Source organism: Pteropus vampyrus, unplaced genomic scaffold (genome assembly GCF_000151845.1).
Source record: "Pteropus vampyrus isolate Shadow unplaced genomic scaffold, Pvam_2.0 Scaffold1, whole genome shotgun sequence".
NCBI classification, from domain to species: Eukaryota; Metazoa; Chordata; class Mammalia; order Chiroptera; family Pteropodidae; genus Pteropus; species Pteropus vampyrus.
Genome location: NW_011888782.1, coordinates 6,253,987 through 6,269,287, shown reverse-complemented (window position 1 = coordinate 6,269,287; position 15,301 = coordinate 6,253,987). Strand labels below are relative to the sequence as shown.

General features: G+C 37.0%; 1 pseudogene; it reads right to left on the bottom strand.

Moving 5' to 3' along the window:
- Positions 1 to 14,734: 14,734 nt before the first annotated feature.
- LOC111736295 lies at positions 14,735 to 14,853 on the bottom strand (annotated as a pseudogene).
- Between the last annotated feature and the right edge of the window lie 448 nt (positions 14,854 to 15,301).

The following is a 15,301-nucleotide window of genomic DNA, read 5'->3' as shown; positions in this document are numbered from 1 at the left end:
CAATACAGCATCTTGCCTAAGAACCATAAAATGCTGCAAAACATTAGCAATGCTTATCTAAAGGCCTTGTCTGTATGCTGCTTTGGGTTCATTTGGTTTTGTCTGTGGTATAAATGTGTCATCCGGGTCAATCACTCACCCTCCTTAGTGGTTGGCCTCTTACCTAATGTTACTGATTGAAGCTGAGTTCCAGCAATGTATGAAGTCAGAAATCAAAAAAAAAGGGATGGTGTTGGCTCCTATGTAATGGATTAAGCAGGAGCAAAATGCCAACAGTAATTAAAAATATATCTTGGACTTAGGTTGATATTTAGCATCTTGTGCATTAGCTTACTGGCTTGAGAGTTCACAGCCTTTGTGGTCACGCCATTTGAGGGTTTTGATTTGGGCATTGTGGTAAACTCCAAACATTTGTCAGCACTCACTGGGGCTATTAATAGAAAAATGTACAAAGTTCTATTGTATTAGATTTTTTTTTGTTTTGTTTTGGTGTATTTTTCCATGTGAGTTACAGAACCACTGTCTTTCTAATTAAAAAAAATTTATGCTGTTATTCCATTAGCCAATCATATAATAAGTTGCTCAGCTAGGTTTAACATTAGGGTGTTCTCTAAATAAAAGTCAGGTATTTTATTATACAAACAAATGTCACCTCCTATGTGGCAGGCATTGTGATAGAAGGTTAAATAATACAAAATTCCAAAAACATTCCTTTGACTGGCTGTTTGCTAATTTTTATAAGAAAATAAATTTTTTTAATTTGCCAAAATAAAACAAATTTATTTTTAATGATTCATTCATTCAAAACACCCTTATAGATCACCTATCATGAGAAAAGTGTTGTCCTAGAAGCTCATTCAGGAATCTTCTCCAATTAAAATTTACAAGCTAAAATGGGAGATAAGATATGCATGTACATAAACAAAGCTCCAGAATTAGTTTCTCTGCTCTGAGCTCTCATGTCACAGACTCCCTTCCACCACCAGTGAAATATACTGCCTTCTTAGTTCATCTGAGGGAGGTCTTTGGATCACATGGCTGCTAGTACAGCCTTCACAAGACCATTCTCCTCTCTTCAATCTCCTCCAGATTTTATTGCAAAATTAAATCTACTTGCAGATCCATGCAAAAAAAAAAAAAAAAAAGGTGGGGCGAAGGGAGATAGGAGCCCTCTACTGTACTTGTGGCACTTTTTTGCCTGACTCCTAAGACATTTCAAATGCCCTGAGTTTCCTAGGTTTCTCCATCAAAAGAATTTGAAATTTACCTATACCTTTGTAATATTATGATATAAGAAATGCATGTATATTTTGATCTCTGTTCCTAGCTCCTGTCCAGAGTTCCTAAAACCTTTTATTTTCTTAAGTGATAAAGATGTTAAGAGCATCTTTTGTTCTAATCCTTGGTCTTCAACCCATTTCTTGACTCAAAGCTCCTAAATCCCTTAGAATTCTTTAGGTGAGAGTAAGGCCGTTTGCTCTAATGAAGTAACTATTGGTGGGCTCCTGGAAACCTTAGGATGAGGGCTGGGCACCAGAAAAACCAAGCCATGATTAAAAACTTGGAGCTTTTAGTCTCATCCTTCATCCTCCAGGGAAGGAGAGGGGCTGGAAATTGAGTTAATAATTGATCACACCTAAGTGATGAAACCTCCACAAAAATCTCTGAATTACAGGGTTCAGAGAACTTCCATATTGGTGGACATATGGAAGTGCTGGGAGGGTGACACACCTAAAGAGAACATTGAAGCTCTATGCCCCTTCCCACAAACCTTGCCCTATGCGTGTCATCCATACGGCTTTTCTTGAGTTGTATCTTTTTATAATAAGTGGTAACCTAGTAAACAAATTGTTTTCCTGAGTTCTGTGGGCCATTCTGGCAAACTGTTTAATGTGAGGACAGGATCATAGGAACCCTGATTTATACCTGGTCAATCAGAAGTTCCTAGGACTTGTGACTGACATTTAGGTGAGAGCAGTTTCATGGGAGTGAACCCTTAACTTGTAGAATCTGACAATAACTTCATATAGATATTGTCAGAAATATATTGAATTGTAGGACATGAAGTTGGTGTCAGATAATTGGTCCGTGTGCGAAAAAAACCCACATATCTGATCATATACATGAGTAGAGTAGTAGAAGAAAATAGTGCATTTTCCTTTTAATCTCTTATCTCTCTTATCTAGAGCCATACTGCACAATATGGTAGCCATGCATGGCTGTGGAGCACTTGAAATGTGGCTGGTCCAAATTGAGATGTGCTCTAAGTATGAAACACATATTTCAAAGATTTAGTACAAAAAATAATATAAAACATTTCATCAATAATTTTATATTGATTACATGTTGAGATGATATGTTGGATATTATTGGGATAAATAAATTATTTCACCTCTTTCTTATCATTGTTTTAATTGGCTACTGAAAAATTAAAATTTACATGTACAGCTTATATTAAAATTCTGTTGGAGGGAGATTTATTTTTCTCTTCCTCTTGTCTCTGTCTCAGAGACTGATGTTCTGGTACCCTCCTCCTCCAACTTCATGCAAGAATCTAGTTTTCTGCATGCATATCAAAAGATTAAAACAGATTCCTGGGGTAGGTTCCTTACCAACATCTTAATACCGTCAAAGTTAATTAAGTTTTAAGCAGATCATCCTGTCAAATATGGTGAAGGTAACATATTGTATTAGCTTTCTATTGCTTCCATAACAAATGACCACAGACTGAGTGGTTCAAGCACAACTAACTTATCTTCAGTTCTGTAGTTCAGAAGACTGACCTAGATCTCATCAGGCTAAAATCAATGCATTGGCAAAGCTGTGTCTTTTTCTGTAGGCTCTGGGTGGGTTCTATTTCCTTGCCTTTTCCAGCTTCTAGAAGCCATCTGCATTCTTTGGTGCTTAGCCCCTTACTCCATTTTTAAAGCCAGCAACAGGTCAAGTCCTTCTACCATTGTGTTTCTCTGAATGTTTCTGCTGCCTCTCTCTTTTACTGTTAAGCGCTCTTGTGATTACATTGGGCCCATTTCAAAAATCCAGGAAAATTTCTTCATCTCAAGTTCTTTAACTTAATCACGTCTGCAAAGTGCCTTTTACCACAGGTTCTCAAGATTAGAACATGGACATCTTGGGAGAGTAGGAGGCATTATTCTGCCTACCACACATACCAACCTTTACTTAATTAACCTAAAATAAATGCATGCTTTAATTTTTTTCCCCATATTTTTATAGGAAGGGTATCTACAAGGCAATAGAAGAGACTTGGGTATCTGATACGGGCAAAAGAGTGTCATCTTGCTGCATGAGGTAAAGATGATCTTAAGAACTGATATTAAATCAAACATAAGCTTGAAGGATGGGGTTTCTGGAACCCTACTAATAGTAACTTCCACTTCAGATGATTTACGAAAGTGTCTTACATAGTGAAGGGTGTTTGGTTTGTTTGTTCTTGTTTTAAACAGAGCTAATCACCATTCCCAAAAGACTTATTAATTAGGGCATCATTGTCTGGGTAAGACACTTGAGAGTAGACTTAACAAAAAAAAGTTTCCAAAATTCAAATAAGGTAAAAATTTTATGTGGTTCCTATACTGGCCTTTTTACCTTCTTGTCTTGTAATATCTCCTTTAATGCTATCAGCACCTCTAGATGAGGGCTTCTCAGTTTTGGCACTACTGACATTTTGGACAAAATAGTTCTTTGTTGCATGGGTATTGCAGGAACTTTAACGGTATCACTAGCTTCCATTCAACACACATATCCACACCCCGCCCCCCGCTCCCGCCAAGTTGTGATAACCAAAAATGTCCTTAGACATTTCCAAGTGCATCCTGCAGGGAATAAAATCACATCCTTTGGAGAATCATTGTTTTAGATAAAGACTATATAAGTACTTTCTAATTGAAATGGAATCTGATTTAACTACTCCATTTCTTCATAAATCCTCAAAGACTATAAATCCCAAAAAAGTGGAAAGTTTTTCAGAATGATTATGTGTCTAAATTACCCCCATCCCAAATAATCTAACTAGATTTCTCTTTGTTCTACATAAGAAGAAATTGCCATTTAGTAAAAAGTATAAGCTTTAGAGACATAGAGACTTATTGTGACCTTGGTTGACATTTTGAACTTTAATTCTTTCGTAAATGAATGTGGATGGTATATCTCCTTCATAAAGTGTCTAGCATAGTGCTCACTGGTCCTCAACAACTGTTTCTTCCCCCTTCTAGATCTACAGCCCTTCCACAACCCCACGAAAATCTGCTGAAAAAAGAAAAGACCACAGACTATCTCACACATGTATGTATACACAGACAAACACCCAAGTACACACACAGGTACATAATGACACAAAATCACTAAACCAGAAGCATAGACTGTTTCACTCTACTTAAACCACAGCTTGGGTGTTCTGAGCCAAGTTTGATGTTCTAACTGGACTGCGATGGCAAATGTTCTGAGACACATTTACTCCAAAGGTGAGACGAATGGCTATTTGGGTTTATCTTGGAGTCCCTGAAGTCATATCTCAGAATCCTAGAATTTGAGAACTGGAATCATGCTTGGAGATCACCTAGTCCACCAGCTTTCTAACTGTGAGTCCTGGAGTCCTTTAGAGTCTGCTCTGGTGGTAGGAGGCCAGAAGCTGATCAAACTCTGCATTTCCCAAGCTCGCTTCAAATAGAGGTAACACCACTTGGGCCTGTTTTGTATACACGACTCTTACGTATAATTGTGTGATGAATGAGTTCTGCTGAAATGTATTTTTAGTTTTGAAGCCATTGACATACTTCGACCCCCTCATTATACAAAAATGAAAGTGACTTGGCCTGTGTTCCTCAGTGAATTAACAGTGCCCTTTCCACTTCAGCTCGCTGCCTTGCTAGGATTCACCACTGTGAGAACAGAGATTGCTCATGGTCATTGTTAGACACAGCATCAACTGCTCTGCAATCAGCCAAGGGCATTGTGCTGAGAAGCCATCAATTATCCCAAGTAGTCAATGAGAGTTTGCTGTTGTAAAAGGGCTCAATTGAAGATAATCCATAAAAAATCAATTACATTATTATTTCTTAATTAGGGCACTTGACAATATAGCTTTCCTCAGCAAAGCCATCAGTGAATAAACACATAAATACACATAAATAAATGCTGCTTCTGTCCCACGGAGTTCACAGTGACCTTTATCACCACTCTTCCAAGAACGTTTTCATGTTTAAGAAAACTCCCAAGCTGTTTTTCTCTTTTGGAAGGAAAATGAGTCCATTGCAAGTGCCAACAACAACAACAACAACAATAACAACAACAACAACAACATATTTGTAGATTATTAAACTATCATTTAATATTTGTGTAATGCTTTTCAATTTACCAAGTACTGTCACAGTTCATTTATCTCTTTGAGGTAGTGAGCTCAGCTCTACCTTGAAGTGTGCCAAAATGCCCTTGCACCAATAAAAAGATACCTTACCGTATGAGACTTACCATATTTTCAGTGACCCTTCTCCATTCATTCCTGAATTTATCCCATTTTAACTGAATTTCTCCCCAGCTTCAGAGTCATGCCTCTATCTCTCATTTGTAGCCTTGAAAAAGTCTTCTGAAATTTGTGTTGTATTGGTTTTATTGGCTTATTCAACAATTATTTGCTGAATGTTTGATATGCAACAGACATTATAGAAACAAAGTTTCCTAACTTACAGAGTTTATACTTCAATGGATAAGTGACTGTAATCAGTGTAAACACCAAGGCTTTACAGGCTTCTGGGAGCATTGAGCAGAGTGCCTTACCCTACTTAGGAGAGAGCAGAAGGCTTTCTAAATGAAGTATCAGCTAAACTAAGACTGGAATAATGAATAAAAGTTAACAAGACCAAGATGGAGTGAAATATCATGTCCAAAGGCCCAGGAATAAAAGAGACTATGGCATAATCCCAAATCTAAAAGTAGATCAAAATGACTGGAGCTCAAAATGGGACCAGAAAGTTTGATTAGAGCCCAGTGTAGGAGTAGGGAGAGAAGGTGTTCCCAGGCAAAAAGTTTGGCATATGCAGTCTCAAAGGAAAGGGAAAGCAGGAACTTAAAAAGCTGACTGACTTTAAAGCGTGAAAGATAATGGTGAGCAATGAGGATGGAATTGGAATAAGATCATAGAGGAACTTGTAAGACATGGTAAAGTGTTTGAACTCTATTTTAAAAGTGTCTTAGTCAGAGTTCTCCAGAGAAACAGACCAAATAGACATCTAATATATTAGAAATCAGTTCACGCAGTTATGGAGGTCAAGAAATCTCCACAGTCTGCCATCTACTAACTGGAAACCAGGAAAACCAGTGGTATAATTCGATCTGAGTCCAAAGGCCTGAGGTGATGTGAGCGGTGGAGGCCTGGTATAAGTCCCAGAGTCCAAAGTCTCAGAAACCAGGAGCTCCAATGTCCAAGAGCAGGAGATGTACACACTCAGCTCAAAAAGAGAAGGGGAGAGAGAGATTGAGAGAGAGAGAAAAATAGAGGGAATTCGCCTTTCTTCTGGTTTTTTGTCTGCTGGACCCTCAACAGATTGGATGAGGTCTGTCCACATTCTTGAAGGTGGATTTTCTTTACTTCAGTCTACTAATTCATGTGCTAATCTCTTCTAGAAGCATCTAGATACACCCAAAATAATGTTTTTCCAGCTATCTGGGCATCCCTTACCCCAGTCAAGTTGACACATAAAGTTAATCATCACAAAAAGCAAATTTCCTTTTTGTTCCCAAGATAATCCATTCTCCACACAGCAATCAGAGTGTTCTTTTTAAAACATCCATTTACATCCCATGTCCCTATCTATATTAAAACACTAGAGTGGCTTTCTATTACACTTGAGATAAAGTTAAATTCTTCACCATGATCTTTATAAGGCTCTATATGATCTTACTCTGCTGATCTCATCTCAAAACTATCTCCTTTTTGCTCATGTTGCACTTGTCACATGAGTCTTCTGTCTGTTCCACCAGCATATTAAACCACTTCCTGCCTCAGGGACTTTGCACTTGCTGTTCCCACCAGCTGAAATGCTCTTCTCTAGATCTTAACGTGCCTGGACTTAGCATAAACATTACCAGCACAAATGTCATCTCAGAGAGGTCTTCCTCTATTACTCTACTCTCAGGTTGCCCTCAGCTCAACCCTCTGTTATTCTATAGCATATCATTCTGTTATATTTTCTGCAGAGTTGTATTTCTGCATTAGGTAGGGAAGGCTCGCTGACACTCCTCTACCCCACTCGCCAATGCAAAATGACAATAGAAGTGTATTTCTAGCATAGAATAGTCCAAGGTGGGTATTCCTGATTGAAGGGTAAATCTTCTACCTGTAAAGATGCAAAGATCCAGGATGCTTTTGTGTGATGACTCTGCCTTTCTCTAAAGCTCTCATCTGGCTCCTAGGAGGGAAATAAACAGCCTCAAAGTGGAACACATCATTTTCTCTTACATTCTATTGGAGGATGAGTGAGTCTCATGATCACACAAGCTAGAAGGGCTGTCCAGCCACTTCCCATCTACAATTGCAGTATGCAAAGAAAAAGCAGCTTTTAGTGGACAGCCATCTCCACTATAGTAGCATAATCACTATTTAAGATTACACTGGTTATTTATCAGTTCACATATTAATTATGGTATTATTATTTTATTCCCTCATAAGAAATTAAACTGAGCTCCATGATGCCAAAAACTTTTTCTATTATAGATAACACTATAGCTTAATTTCTCAGAATAGGATCTGGGAGAGTAAATGATCAATAATTACTTGTTTAAAAATATGTTTAAGAAAAAGTATGGCTGGAATTAACCTTTGTGTTCATAATCAAATCCCATGTTTTCTTCACCATGGAGGTTTCTCAGCTTCCTTAAAAAGAGAGGCCAGAGACCTGGCTGACCTGTGAAGAAGTACAGATAATCAGTGGCTTCTGAAGTTCTACCCAGGCCTGAGATTTCCCCTGATTTCCTCTGTAATGGGAAGAGGAGGAAGCTTGCCCCTGAGAAGCCAGGGGAGCCTTGCATTAACTAGAACAATGACTTATAATTGGTGGTTTGGCTTAGGGCTGAGGAACATTTTCAAAGCTGAAATTGGCCTTAGTACAGACCCTGGTACTTTTAAGCATGCAATCAGTTCTGCAGGGCTAGTTTTATGCTGCATCCCCTGGGAAAGGCAAGCAAACAGGATAGAAATGTGCTTTGAACCAATGAAGAACTTTCCATTATTTAAGTGCAACCAAGGTGCAATCTCTTTAATTGGTAAAGTGATCATACTGATTTCCTTGATGTCACAAAAATACCAGGCTAGTGTCTGGTATATAGGAAGAGCTCAATAAATATGTGTTGAATATACACATAGTAGACTTAAAATATCAATGATGATTAGAATATTTAATTATGTGAAAATGAAAAAGCCAACAGGGGGTGTTTCTTAATATTTTGGTAGCTCATCATTCTCCATCTTTTAAAGATGCCAGTGTTATCCAGGATTTTGCTACTTTGGTTACATCTACAGAACATCAGGATCTCACCAAGACCCTTTGCAAGAATTAGCTTCTTCTGGAGTGTTTGAACAAAAGGAGTATTTTGGCATGACTGGTTCAGAGCTCCATTCCCTTGTGTCTCATCTGCTACTCCCAACTTTGAAGTGTTAATAAATATCTCAGTCTCCATTTCTATAGCTACTAGTCTTTCTCTGTCTTGCTGTCTGCCAAGAAATGGCCACTCTCTCTTTTATTTCTTCAAACATACCACAGATGCCGTGGGTATCAGGCTTTAACTGCAAAGATAGGACAAGGTAGCCGTCAGTAAGATTCGACCTAACAGGGGACCCTAAACTCTTGAAAATTCTACCAGCCCAAGCATAAGAGCAGTTAATTTTTAAGCTCACTTGCCTTCACTTAATCGGAGCTTGAGATCTTTTCTACCTACTTGCAGAAGACCATGTCAGTATGCCACCACCCTTAGGTTTTACCAGTGCCCCCTTCTGAGGGTATTCTCTGGGTGCCAATGTTGCCTCTGCCCTCATTGGACACAATCTTGAAGAGGTAATCAAGCCTTTCAGGAGCAGCCATACACTTGTATGAAGAATACCCAGTTCCTTTCCCCTCAGGGGTGGTAGCCCAGTGATGTGCTGAAGCTAGATCACACCAGTGCACAAGGGCTCACATTAAATTTCCAGAAATTTTGTGAGCCAGTGGTTAAATAGTCATTACTGAAAATTTAAATATATGTTTCAATTAAGCAAATTATATTAAAACAAAAATAATAAATATTCAAGGGTATCGCTTTCTAATTATTTTACTAGCTTTTACTATTATCCATGCCCTTGGGGTTATTTACATCTACTGCACCTGGATGGTGGAAATCCTATGCAATGGTATGCTACTGTGATTAGTGATGTCACCTTGGTAGATTGAAATAGGCCATGATGGAAGTATTTACACCAAAGAAATTGGCAAACACTACAAATATGAGCTCTTTTTATCCCCAGAGAGCCGATTGTTAAACATTCACCTGCACCTCCCTGGATATCACTGAGGTGCACATTCACACGGGCTTCCAGAGTCCCCCAGGGGGATTCAGCACCAGTTACTTACACATATTGGGTACCTTCATGTGTCTGACAAAGTTGTTTCCTTTGTCTACTGATGTTTACTGAGATCACTTCCAGAATATATCTAAGTCTCAGAAGCCAGCTTCTGGATAAACCCAAACTAAGACGCTACTGGACATTTCTTTGCAGATTCATTAAGACCTCAGCCAGGCCTCTGGACTACTCTGTATATCCAAAACATGCACCTACTCCTGCTGTATAACTTTAGTAAAGAAGTGACAGCAGCTCTGAGAATATTTCCTCAAAGAAGTTTTCCACTCTATTTAAAATAGCACCGTACGGCCACCATCACTAATCCTGCTTTATTTTTATTCATGATACTTATCACCACTTTGCATAATAGTAGATATTTATTTGTTCATCAATTTATTATCTGTATATTCTGTTAAAATATAAGTTTCATAAGGACTAGTTATTTATTTATTTACTTCTAATATATACATTTTTGGTGCAGTCTAAACCCTAGCTTATGTTTGATTCAGACTAAGTATCAACCAATCCATCAAACAAAATTGAATCAGACATACGGCATGTAAAGAAAAATATGATGTGTCATTGCCCCTGAGAAGTTAAGAGGCTGATGTGGAGAGACATATATCAAATAATGACAATGTCCTGTGTTAAAAGATATTAGCACTAGCCTAGTCTATCTCTGTGAGTCTATTTCCTTGACATCTGGCATATGTACTACTGTTTCTTCACTCCAGACATCGCTTTCTCAGCTCTGGCTCACCTCAGTTACATTCCTCATAAATGAGTGCTTCCTCCAGGAATTTAAATCTTCCACATATCCTATTGGAGTAAGCTTATAATACTGTAGCTGTGATTGTGTCTTTTCTCGCATAAAAGCCTTTGAGCTGTTTAGTATTACCTACATAATAAATGCAAAACCTTCAACATGCTATGGACACTTATTCAAGGTTGTTCTATCCCCTTTTACTTTTCCAGTCACACTCTTTACAGCGGAACTTCTCGCAATTCCCTAAGTATAGAAAACCTTTTCCCTTGTTTCTTTTTTCTCACTGGGTGGTCCACCCTTGTTCCATCATTTCCACACCTATCATGGCCATTGTCACATGGCTGTTGGATGACAATTCTCCATAGATCTCTTTCATTTCTGCATGCCTTACAAGTGAGGTACTGACTGCCTGTTCTGGACAGTCCTTTCAAGGATATTTATATAGATAACAACCTTGGAAGAGACAGATAGTGTTTCCCTCTGGAGCAAAGGTAATCTGCTTACTGCTCATTATAAAAGATTTGGGTACCCTAACTTAGTATGTATCTCCTGGAACAATCTGCTGTGTGTTAAGGTATCATCAGATCTTCTTCATGTTTCCTTGTAAGAATTGAGGTTCAAGGAACCAGAGGAGAAATACGCTGATGTGCTGGCTACTTCTATTGCTAGGAGTAATAAGCTGTCATTTGTCTTTGATCCAGTTATCTCATGTTTTCTACTATCATTCATGCAACTGTGGCAGATTAATGTTGGATTGCCAGAAGGGTAAAGTCCTTGATAATGGTGAACACTTGCTTAATTTTGACACTTAAGTGAAGGATCATATTTGTCATAGGAAAATTGAGAGAAACGTATATTAAGAACTGGAAAGAAAATACTTACTTGCAAAGAGTGCAATGGAGTCTATGGTAGTCTACAAAGATGGGCCCCAACTAGTCATTTTCTTACTTTATTTACATTCTGCTCCTCACATCAGAAACTGAGTTTAATTTCTAACCCCTCGAATCTGAGCTGTCCTTAGTGTGGGAACAATTATGTTCTTGGATGTCTAAGTGTAAATTATTAGAAATCTTTCAGCTTCTACTTGGGTTTCTCGGAATACTTGCATTTGAGACAACCCCTTTTGCCATTTACCTACTACAATGTGAGATATCTAAGCCATGTAGAGGGGCCATGTATGTAAGCAACGGTCAAAAGTCCCCACTGAACTCTCAGCAAACATCCATGTAAGCAGGCCATCTTGGATATCCAGCCTAGTCAAGCCTCCAAATGAGAGACCTCAAATGAGAACCACCTGGCTTAGCCTGGTCAACCTAGAGTACCATAATTGATAATAATAAATTGTTTAAACTGCTAAGTTTGGGGTGGTTTATTATGAAGCAATAAAAAAAAAATGGAGCAGAATCAGACCAGAAGGCCTGGCTCACCAAATAAAATATATAACAAATCTTTTAAAACACACAAAAAAATTACCAATATAAACAAATTTATATTATTCTGATCATGGTGGAAAAATAGCAACTCTCTCAGATGGTTATCCTATTCAGCAAGGATATATCTTCAGACATCAGCATAGACGAAGGCAAAGATCAAATGTTTTCCTTGTTTAGAGAGTTCAGGACAATGGGACATAGTAAAGTCTTTATTTAATTTGGGACCTGCCTGTACCAATCAAGGTGATCTGGTTTGTCTTGGGGTGAAATGTGTTTGTTTGTTTGTTTGTTTCTGACTGTGAAATGTGAAGTGCACAGTCATAGTGAAAGTAGAACAGTGTCAGTTCTTGTTTTTCCAACATATGCGAAGCTTTTCTGATCATTCCTTTATTATGACATGCATTCCCACGTTTAATATAAGACCACTTTCATTAGAACATTAGTTATCCTTAAAACTGGTGGTAAAGGTTGTATATTATAGAGAAGTGGTTCTCAAACTTCAGCAGGAAACAGAATCACATGGCGAGCTTGTTAAAATTCCAGGTTATGGCCCCACTACAGATTTTATGATTCAGTGAGTCTGAGGTGAAGCCTAAAAACCTGAATTTTTTTCTTTTTTTTATAGTCATTGTAAATAATGCTGCAATGAACACTGGGGTGCAGATATATCTTTGATATAGCGATTTCATTTTCTTCAAATATGTATTCAGAAGTGAAACTTGCAGATCATACGGTATTTTTATTTTTAATTTTGGAAGAACCTCCATACTCTTATTTATAGTGGTCATATCAGTATACATTCTTACCAACAGTGCACGCATGCTCTTTTTACTTCAGATCTTTGTCAGCACTGGTTATCTCTAGTCTTTTTGATAATAGCCATTTTAATAGGTGTGTGGCGATATCTCATTGTGGTTTGATTTGCATTTTCCTGATCATTAGTAATATTGAGCAACTTTTCATGTACCTGTGGCCATTTGAATATCTTCTTTGGATAAATATCTATTCAGATCCTTTGCCCATTTGGATTATTTGTTTTATGCTATTGAATTATATTTCCTTATATATTTTGCATATTAACCCCTTATCACATATGTAATTTGCAAATATTTTCTCCATTTTCATTTTGTTGGTCATTTCTTTTGCTGTGCAGTAGCTTTTTAGTTAGCTGTATCCCCATTTATTTATTTTTGCTTTTGCTGTTTGTGCTTCTGGTGTCATATCTAAAAATGTATTTCCATGATCATTGTCTCATTGTCAAGTAGTTTTTTTCTGTTTTTTTTCTAGGAGTTTTGTGGATTCAGGTGTTACTTTTTGTCTTTAATCCATTTTGAGTTAATATTTGTGAGTGGTTTAAAAGAAGTCTAGTTTCCTTTTTTTTTTTTTTTTTTTTTTTTTTGGTATAAGATCTGATTTTCCCAACATCGTTTATTCTTTCCCCCATTGAATGTTCTTGTCTCCCTTGTCAAATAGTTGACTGTGTATGCATGGGTTTATTTCTGGTTTCTCATTTCTGTTTCATTGATCTCTGTGCCTGTTTTTATGCCAATACAATAGTGTTTTGATTGCTACAGCTTTGTAATATAGTTTGAAATCAGGAATTGTAATGTCACTCACTTTGTTTTTCTTTCTCAGCATTGTTTTGCCTACTTAGAGTGTTTTGTTGTTTCATGTGAATTTTAGGACTTTTTTTCTATTTCTGTAAAAAAATGCCATTGGAATCTTGACAGGGTTTACATTGAGTCCATAGACGGCTTTGGATAACGTGGATATTTTAACAATATTAATTCTTCCAATCCATGAACACAAGATTTCTTTCATTTATTTCTGTGTTCAATTTATGCCATAAACATCTTGTAGTTTCTTATAGTTTTCAGTGTACAGATATTTTTATTTCCTTGGCAAAATTTATTCCTAAATATTTTATTGTTTTTGATGTTATTATGAATTAGATTGTCCTCTTTATTTCTTTTTCAGATATTTCATTGTTAGTGTATAGAAACACATCTGATTTCTGTATGTTGATTTTGTATCCTACAACTTTATCGAATTTGTTGATTAATTCTAATAGTTTTCTGGTGCAGTCTTTAAGTTTTTCTATATATAAGATTATGTCATCTGAGAGCAGACAATTTTCCTTTTTCTTTCTAAATTAGATGATTATATTTCTTTTTCTTGCCTAATTGCTCTAGCTAAGATTTCCAGTACACTGTTAAATAGAATGGCAGTAGTGGGCATCTTGTCATTCCTAATCTTAGAGGAAAATGTTTCAATGAGTATGATGTTAGCTGTGGGCTTGTCATATATGGCCTTTATTTGTTGAAGTACATTCCTGCTATACCCAATTTATTGAGAGTTTTCATCATAAATAGATATTAAATTTTGTCAAATGATTTTTCCATACTTATTGAACTGATCATATGATTATTATCTTTCATTTTATTAATGTGATGTTTTGCATTTATTGATTTGTGTATACTAAGCCACCCTTGCATCCTAGGAATGAATCTCATTTGATCATGTTGTATTTTCCTTTTAATGTATTGTTGAATAAGTTTTGTGAATATTTTGTTGAGAATTTTTGTATCTATACTCATCAGGAATTTTGGGTTGTAATTTTCTTTTCCTATAGTACCCTTACCTGGCTTTGGTATAAGGGGAGTGCTGGCTGCATAAAATGAGTTTGAGAGTGTTTAACTTAATTTTGACCCTCTTTTTTAATTTTTGGAAGCATTGAGAAGGCTTGGCATTAATTCTTCTTTAAATGCTTGGTAGAAAGCACCACTGAAGCATTCTGGCCCTAGACTTTTCTTTGTTGGGAGGTTTTTGATTACTGAATCAATTTCTTTACTCATTGTCCATTTTTTAGTTCCTTGAGGTGTAATGTTAGGCTGTTTATTTGAGATCTTTTTTTTTAAAAAAAGAAAAAGCCTACAGCACCCGGTCTTCCTAGGTGGTCTCCCATCCAAATACTAACCAGGCCTGACCCTGCTTAGCTTCTGAGGTCAGATGAGATCAGGTGTGCTCAGTGTGACATGGCCATAGATGAGGTTTTTTTCTTAATGTATGCACTTATTGCTATAAAAATCGGCTCTTAGATCTGCTTTTACTGCATCCCATACGTTTTATATTTTATGTTTCCATTATCGTTTGTCTCAAGATATTTTTTAAATTATCCTTTTGATTTCTCCTTTGATCTATCAGTTGTTCGGGCATTTTTTTTTTTTTAATTACCATGTATTTGTGAAATTTTCGGCTTTCCTTTTGTTATAAAATCTGCATTTCTAACAAGTCTTCGGGTAGGGCTGCTACTGTTGTTCCAAGACTCACACTTTGAGAAAACACTATATCATAGTGTGGTAGTTGAGAGCAGTGCTGCTGCTGATATAGACAACTTGGGTTTGCATCCTGGATCTGCCACTTACTCTTCTTTTGACATTGTGCCTCTAATTCTTCATAGCAAAATAGGAATAATAAGAATAATCTACATTATAG